The sequence below is a fragment of the Mastomys coucha genome, unplaced genomic scaffold, assembly GCF_008632895.1.
Source record: "Mastomys coucha isolate ucsf_1 unplaced genomic scaffold, UCSF_Mcou_1 pScaffold21, whole genome shotgun sequence".
Taxonomy (NCBI): domain Eukaryota; kingdom Metazoa; phylum Chordata; class Mammalia; order Rodentia; family Muridae; genus Mastomys; species Mastomys coucha.
In genome coordinates, this window is record NW_022196904.1 from 144,788,135 (window position 1) to 144,797,740 (window position 9,606).

At 34.9% G+C, this 9,606-nt stretch overlaps 1 non-coding gene across 1 annotated transcript; it reads right to left on the bottom strand.

Moving 5' to 3' along the window:
* Positions 1-374: 374 nt before the first annotated feature.
* On the bottom strand, positions 375-500 carry LOC116104381. Its single transcript, XR_004123881.1, has one exon. It is a non-coding gene; the product is annotated as a small nucleolar RNA SNORA17 (small nucleolar RNA).
* Positions 501-9,606: the final 9,106 nt, after the last annotated feature.

The following is a 9,606-nucleotide window of genomic DNA, read 5'->3' on the forward strand; positions in this document are numbered from 1 at the left end:
TTAGTGGCACCTGACATCTCTGAGTGTCTGTGATCAACTCATAGGCTCAGGAGTCCTATACCCTATGCTTGACTTAAAGTGCATGACAGGGGTCATCATGGATGTGGTCTGTCCCCTAGAGCCTGTGCAGCATCACACTGGGATCATTTCATTCTAGTTCCCTTTCTAGGCCTTTTGGTGACCATATGGTGGCCTTCTCCTCTCTCTGTCCACCCATGTGGTCCATTGAGAGTGCTGGTTGTCTCAGGCTCACTCCCACTGGGGCTCACAGTCCCAGGTGGTGTTCTTCTAGCCTCCAGCTTGCTCCCTGTCCCATCCATGCCTGCATGGTGCTAGATGGATGGTTGTGTCAGGATCAGTTTCTTCTATCAGGGGCTGTTAGGCTTCTAATCATTCAGATGTTCATAGGTAAGGATACGGAGCATACACACAGACTCACTCCTCTCTGCCCCCTCCCCAGATGACACAGAAGCTATACCTGCAATGCTTCTAGGGACTGGAGATAAAATTAATATTTAAAAATACATTTAAAAATGAAAATAAAGTAGGAATTACATCAAGGCCCCTGTGGTAAGATAAGTAGTTTTGTTGTTGTTGTTTTAGTACAGGAAAAATATTCTCAGATCATTTCATGTGCCATTCGACAAAGAAAAAAGTTGTATGAGGAGGACTTAAAATTGCCTTAGCTGGGGAGTTTAGTAAAAAATAAATGAATAAATTTCTGCTACTTGACTTAGCTGTGAAACTGAGAACCTAATAATCAGAGAGTCTCTCATCTAACTTTTATTTCTTCACATCCTTATAAGCCATCTCAGACAAAATACAAATAACCTACTATCTCTGCTAAGGTGATGTTGAAGAGCTCATATGGGATTCCAACTATAAGAAGACATCAGCCCTCATGTCACTGCTTTCCCAGAGATATGTGGGAAGCTTGCTGTCTCTGTGTTGATATTTGACAGAGCACAAGACAGATTCTATTCCATATCATAGGCCAACATGTGGGGAAGGATATTCTTCCCTGGTTATACATATTGAACAGGAAGTGGTCCATATCTCTTTTTTTGTACCAGCACTTGTCTATTCCTAGAACAATAAGTATCAGAATCTTTTACTCCTACAATCAGAACTGTAAATGGAGATTCAATATCTGATCATTTTTATTTTACAAATGAAAACAAAAATGTAGAAAGAAAGCCAAGAAAGGGAAAATAGCTTTAGTACAGACAGTACTTCTAGCCATCTTATAATTATTGTTCTATTGCTATAACTGCACCAGTGGGAAGGTCAACAGCCTCCACATAGCATGCTCATCAAGAGGAGGTGCTGTTGTGAATTATGGTACAAAAAGAGAGGTAGTTGTCCCAATTTTCTTGTGTTTACAAGGGATTATATATACATAATTATTGTTTGTTCTTTGAATATTAGAGGACATGGAAATTTCTATATCCATTTGATATGTCAACTGTTAGACTACTTTCTTTAGGACTAGTTTGACATGGAAATGATAAATTCAATGCAAGTCAGAAACTATGAAGTGGTGAGCTAGTTTGGGGACTGTAATGGCTCTTATAGGTTGCTTTTGAATTTTAACATTTCCTATAGTTTTTAAAAATCACTTTTATTTATGGTCATATTGGAAAAAGAATAGCCTAATAAGGGAGGGATCAATTTTAAATGTGGCTATTGAAAAGGTATGGAACAAATAATATCTCATAATGAATGGAAAGGAGTTTAGATCATAAAGAAGTGTAATGCACAAGAAAATAAAATATATAAATAAAATTTCTATACCCTGAAGTTCTCTCAGTGTGAGAGGTCTTATCTCTAATACAACTAATGGAAAACCATGAAGGGATACTGTAACCACCATATAGGTGAGCACAAGAAAATAAACTTTGGAATAAAGGTGTATGGGGTACAAAATATGGAGAGATTTTTAAAAAGTATTTTTCTCACAACCTTCATACATAGAATATTGGCATAATGAGAAAAGTAAAGATTGTGACATGAATTGAAAACAGTTGAATCTTTTTTCAACATAATATTTTCATGGATTTTATTAATTCTTTGCAATTTCAAATTATATACAAATTTGAATTACATATTACAAATTATGTACAAATGGTTACACTCCTCATTCCTTTCATGGCCACACACCACCAGCCTTTATGACCTCTATCACATGAGCAAAAAGAAAAAGAAAAAAATGCAAGTCCAATGTGAAGCAATTTAATTTTAATATAACTGTTTGAAAATTTCTTGCTCAGTTTTTGAGGTACAAAAATGTACAGAGGCACTAGTAAGAGTATGTTCTAGAGATTGTATATTTCCACTCACTTGTGTTTAAAGAAAAGATTCCAGTTAAAGTCCTCATAAAGAAAAAAACTGTGTCTTTAGGAAAGAGAATAAATCATTACTTGTCTACAAGTAGTAAGAAAAACATAAGTTGAAGATATAGATTAATGGCATAGCATTTGTTTAATGTAGCTGAGTTTGACAACCAGCAACTACAATATCAAAAGGAGAAAGAAAAAATAAAAATCAGTTGAAGGGTTTATTATGGAAGATTCATTAACAGCTTTTGCCTACATCATATGCTGAAGTTTGGCTGCATGTTCCTACACTATATATTCTTCTCATTAAGATCTCAGTGGATATTTTTAGCAAAAGTGCCTACCAGTGATTTCAGGTGGTATAAAGTAGTCCTATGTGGATTACCATAAAAAAGAAGATGGTATAACAAGCAAGCTGAAGTGATCCCCAGAGTCATACTTTATACTTATCTTTTCCAGATATCGTATTCAATGAAGTTTCTATGTCCATGTCTTGTTCAGCCTTATCCTACTCTGAACTCAGTAGATGTTCCTTCACACTAGACAACACATTCATACATGAACAAGAGAATTCAGTAATGCTTCAGAACTTATGATAGAGTACAACTATCATGATTCTTAATTTCCTCATGTTATTCTATGTTCTGGATGGTGGCACTAATTTCTTTATTTCCTTCAGGATGTGATACTGGATTTGGTTTACTGTTTTCCTTGGCAGAAGAAACTCTAAATGCTTCTCTTTAGCCTTTTCAACAATAATAGACTTCACTCCATAGTTGAGGGAAAACCTAAGTATATATACCCCAATTATACATTATGAGACTGGGAAAATAACTACAAGGTGAGTTTGGGTGCCCACTGGACATACTGTGAATAGAATGTCAATCAAAACTCAATTAATCAACTGACTTCCATAAATACCCAATTTAGCTGGAGAGAAATAATATTTCTTGGGGGTCTCATAGAATCAGCATTAATTTATAATTAGTATTCAGTAGACATTGGAATGTCTAATTGTTTCCTTTCCCAGTGTATAGTTACCTTTGTGAAAGACTGCAAGTCCCTCTCTGTGAAAGGACTGGAAGAAAAATAAGAGTGAAACATTTAGGTGTTTTATCAAGGGTCTTCCTCAGGGAAGAATTTGCCCTTACCTTGACAGATGAGAGCATGCTGTAAAATCTACAAATAAGCAGGACACTGGGAAATCAATTGCCTCACTTTTCAGGGACAAGGTCAGATATTACTTAAAAATTCCTATTTCACAGAAAAGTCTGACAGATTTTCAGGCCCTAACAGCTAAAGATGGATGCCCCACCAACACAGAATAATGCTGGTTTACAACCCAATTAACCAGCTATTCTCTGTTATTTCTTTAGATTTGGAAGCTCCTTCTTTGTACATTCTGTACACTTTGGTAAAATCTATTCCTCCCAGGACTCTGATGGGGTTGAAGAAAATAGTTATAGTCTTAAAGTTTTCCTTCTTAACAGATTCAGAGAAAAAAAACTAACAAAAGAGGTATATGTTTATAAAGGGCTACAGACATGAGACCTTAAATTGTTTGAGATCTTAAGAAAATGCTATAGGGTCTAAGAAGGGCTTTACATATTGGTAAACACAAGTTATGAATATTAGAGTATATATAAGGTTGAATAGCAATTTAAGTATAGAATTCGGATTCACCAACATAGGATGGATAGCAGAGTACTTTCTTCAAGGTTGCCAAAAACAAATGGACAGGACATTATGAATGTAATTCTTAACTGATAGTTCTCAGAATTTTTCTAATTATACATAGTTTATTGAAGTTAGAGATTTTATTGGACTAAAATGGAGAAATGGTAAGGTAACCTCTTTTTATATTATATGATGGTGTGTCTCTGTAATTTCAATTGTTAATTCTGTACTAGAAGGATTTTGATATTATCATTTCTATGATCCTTCAAGAGATTTTTGTAAATTCTCATCATATCAATCTCACCTTCATCAAATTAATCTAGATATGTATCAGAAGATGTCTTGCTGCTGATTGGTTGTATAGAGCTAGCCATATATAGAAATATATGCTAGAATAGGACATATGGTAGAACAATTAAATTAAATATAAACAGTAGCTGGGAGACTGCCTTTCTTAGTATATGTTTCCACAACATGAACAAAGCCACTCTCTTTTTTTTTCAAGACAGGGTTTCTCTGTATAGCTCTGGCTGTCCTGGAACTTACTCAGTAGAACAGTTTGGCCTCAAATTCAGAAATACACCTACCTCTGGCTACGAAGTGCTGGGATTAAAGGCATGTACTACCACTGCCAGAGAAACAAAACCACTTTATAAAGAATACCATTTAATTGAGGCTGCTTAATAGGTTGTAAGGTTCAGTCCACCATGGTGGGAAGCATGGCATCGTCCAGGCAGGCAAGGCAGTGGAGGAACTGAGAGTTCTACATATCTTTCAGAAAATGAAAAAGATGAAAATGGCTTACAGAAAGTATGATGAACGTCTCTTAAAGCCATCTCTGATGCCTAGAGATAATACTGAAATCCTACCCAGAGAGAGCTGGTCTCCCCTAAGTGCTGACACAACTATCATAACACCAATCTGAACCACATTACAGCCTAAAGAGAACTGGTTCACAGTCTCACAGGAGAAACAATCTCCAGTCATAGACACCGAGACCAACTAACAACAGAGATAATTAGATAGTGAGAGGGAAGTGAAAGAAAGTAAGCAACAGAAACCAAGACTACTTGGCATCTTCAGAGAGAAATTCTCCCACCACAGCAAGTCCTGGATACCCCAACACACCAGAAAAGCCATATTTGGACTTAAAATCACATCTCATGATGCAGATAGAATATTTTAAGAAGTACATAAATAACTTCCATAAAGAAATACAGGAGAACACAGCTAAACAGGTGGAAGCCCTTAAAGAGGAAACACATAAATCCCTTAAAGAAATACAGAAAAATATAACCAAAGAGGTGAAATAATTCAACTAGAAATAGAAATAGAACTAATAAAGAAATCACAAAGGGAGACAACCCTGGAAATAGAAAACCTAGGAAAGAGATCAAGAGTCATAGATGCAAACAACACCAACAGAATACAAGAGATAGATGAGAGAATCTCAGGTGCAGAAGATAACAAAGAAAACATTGACACAACAATCAAAGAAAATGAAAAATGAAAAAAAGGTCCTAAACAAAAACATTCAGGAAATCCAGCACACAATGAGAAGATCAAACCTTAGAGAGTGAAGATTACCAACTTAAAGGGACAGTAAATATCTTCAACAAAATTATAGAAAAATTCTCTAACTTAAAGACATTCCCATAAACATACATCTACAGAACTCCAAAAAGATTGGATCAAAAAAGAAATTCCTCCTGTCACATAATAAATAACACAACAAATGCACAAAACAAAGAAAGAATATTAAAAACAGTAAGAAAAAAGGTCACATAACATATAAAGGCAGACCAATCAGAAATACACCAGACTTCTCACCAGAGCCTCTGAAAGCCAGAAGATTCTGGGCAGATCTCCAGGCCCTAAGGTCACACAAAGCCAGCCCAGGCTACTATACCCAGGAAAACTCTCAATTACCATAGAGTGAAAAAACAAGACATTTCATGACAAAAAAACAAATTTACACAGTATTTTTCCACAAATCCAGATTTGCAAAGGATAATAGATGGAAATCTCCAACACAAAGAGGGAAAAAACACAATAGAAAACACAAAAATTCAATCTTTTTTCAAAAAAAAAATCCAAATGAAAATAGCCACACAAACATAATTACACCTCTAAAAACAAAAATAACAGGAAGAAACAATCACTTTCTCCTTAATATCTCTTAACATCAATGGAATCAATATTCAATTCTCCAATGAAATGACATGGTCTAACATACTGAATTTGTAATTAGGACCCAGCATTTTTCTGCATACAGGAAACACATTTCACTGACAAAGACAGACAGTATCTCAGTAGAAGAGTAGAAAAAAATTTTCCAAGCAAATATTTAGAAGAATCAAGCTGTAATTGGCATTCTAATGTTGAATAAAATCAACTTTCAACCACAAGTTTTCAAAAAAGATAAGGAAGGGCACTTCATACTCATCAAAGGAAAAATCTACCAAGATGAACTCTCAATTCTGAACATCTATGGTCCAAATGCAAGGGCACACATATTCATAAAAGAAACTTTACTAAAGATCAAAGTATGCATTGCACCTCTAACAATAATACTGGGAGACTTCACCATCCCACTCTAATCAATGGACAGATCATGGAAACAGATACAAAACAGAGACACATTGAAACTAACAGAAGTTATGAACCAAATGGATTTAAAAGGTATATATAGAACATTACATCCTAAAACTAAAGGATTTACCTTCTTCTCAGCACCTCATAGTACCTTCCCCAAAACTGATAATATAAAAGTCCCTAAATAGTCCTCAACATATACAAGAAGATTGAAATATTCCTGTGCATCCTATCAGATCACCAGAGACTAAGGCTGGTCTTCAATAACAACAACAACAATAAAAACATAAAGCCCACATACACATGGAAGATGAATAACTCTCTACTCAATGATAACTTAGTAATGGAAGAAATAAAGAAATTAAAGACTTTTTAGAATATAATGAAAATGAAGGCACAACATACCCAAACTTATGGGATGCAATAAAAGCAGTACAAAGAAGAAAACACATAGCTCTGAATATCTGCAGAAAAGAAACTGGAAAAAGCATAAACTAGCAGTTTGATAGTACATCTGAAAGCTCTAGAACAAAAAGAAGCAAATATACCCAAAAGGAGTAGGCTGAAGGAAATAATTATACTCATGGATGAAACCAACCAAATAGAAACAAAAAGATCTATACAAAGAATCAACAAAACCTAGAGCTGGTTCTTTGAGAAAATCAAAAAGATAGATGAACCAGAGGACACAGAGCCAGTATCCAAATTAACAAAACCAGAAATGAAAAGGGAGCCATAACAGAAACTGAGGAAGTTATTTTTTAAAAAAATCATCATATCCTCCTACAAAAGCCAATACTCAACAAAAATGGAAAATCTGGATGAAATGGATAGTTTTCTAGATAGATACCAGGTAGCAAATTTAAATCAAGAGCAGATAAACCGTCTGCACAGTCACATATCCCCTAACGAAATAGGAGTAGTCATTAAAATTTTCACAACAAATGAAACCCAGGATAAGGAGATTTCAGTGCAGAATTCTATCTGCTCTTTCAAGAAGACTGAATTCCAATATTCTTTAAACTCTTCCCCAAATAGAAACAAAAGGAACACTTCCCAACTCATTCTATGAAACCATAATTATTCTTATACATAAATCACACAAAGACCCAAGAAAGAAAATGAAAATCAGAGCAATTTCCCTTATGAATATTGATGCAAAAATACTCAATAAAATTCTCACAAACTGAATCCAAAAATACATCAAAATTATCATTCACCATGATCAAATATGCTTCATCCCAGGGATACAGTTATGGTTCACTATACAGAAATTTGTCAATGTTTTCCATTATATTAACAAAATCAAGAAAAAGAATGGTCATCTCATTAGATGCTGAAAAAAATTGACAAAATTCAATACTTGTTCATGGTAAAAGTCTTGGAAATATCAGGAATTCAAGGCCCATACCTAAATATAGTAACAGCAATATATAGCAAACCAGAGGCCTACATCAACCAAAACAGAAAAAGACTTGATGCAGGGGCTAGACAAGGCTGCCCATTTTCTCCTTATCTATTCAATATAATACTTGAAATCCTAGCTAGAGCAATTAGACAACAATAGGAAGTCTAAGGGATACAAATTGGAGATGAAGAAGTAAAAATACCACTATTTTTAGATGATATGATAACATAGTTAAGTGACTCCAGAAATTCCAGTAGAGAATCTCTACACCAGATAACTTCAGCAAAGTGACAGGATATAAAATTAAAACAAATCAATACCCTTCCTTTACTCCAAAGATAAACAGGCTGAGAAAAAAAAACTAAGTGAAACAACATCCTTCACAATAGCCACAAATAATATAAAGTATCTTGGTGTGACTTTAACAAAGGAAGTGAAAGATCAGTACAAGAACTTCAATTCTCTGAAGAAAGAAATTGAAGATCTCAGAAGATGAAAAGTTTCCCATGCTCATGGATTGGCAGGATTATTATAGTAAAAATGGCCATTTTGCCTATAGCAATCTAGAGATTCAAGGTAATCCCCATCAAAATTCCAACTTAATTCTTCATAGACCTAGAAAAATCAATTTGCAGATCCATTTTGAATAACCAAACACCCAGGATAGCAAAAACTATTCTCAATAATAAAAGAAATTCTGGGGGAATCACCAGACCTCAAGCTGTATTACAGATAAATCTTGATAAAAATAGCATGGTATTGGTACAGAGACAGGCAGGTAGATCAATGGAATAGAATTGATGACCCAGAAATGACTCACACATCTATGGTCACGTGATCTTTGACAAAGGATCTAATACTATCCAGTTGAAAAAAGAAAGTATTTTCAACAAATGGTGCTGGTTCAACTGGAGGTCAGAATGTAGAAAAATCAGATAATGCTATTAAAAATATGATACAGAGCTAAACAAAGGATTCTTAAGTGTGGAATATTGAATGGTATAAAAACACCTCATGAAATGTTCAACATTCATAGGCATCAGGGAAATACAACCCAAAACACCCCTGAGATACCACCTCATACCAGTCAGAATGGCTAGGATCAAAAACTCAGGAGACAGAAGATGCTGGCAAGAGTGTGGAGAAAGAACACTTCTCCATTCTTGGTGCAATTGCAAGCTGGTACAAACCTTCTGAAAATCAGTCTAGTGGTTGCTCAGAAAATTGGTCGTAGTACTACCTGAGGACCCAGCTATAAAACTCCTGGGTATCTACCCAAAAGTTGCTATGACATAGAGCAAGGACACATACTCCACTATGTTCATAGAAGTCTTATTTATAATAGCCAGAAGCTGGAAAAAACTCAGATGTCTGTCAACAGAGGAATGGATACAGAAAATGTGGTACATTTACACAATGGAGTACTACTAAGCTATCAAAATTGATAAATTCATGGAATTAGGAGGCAAATTGCTGGAACTAGAAAATATCACTCTGAGTGAGGTAACATAATCACAAATGAACAAACAAACAAACAAATTAAAAGTACATATGATAATCACTCACTGAAAAGTAGATGTTAGCCCAAAA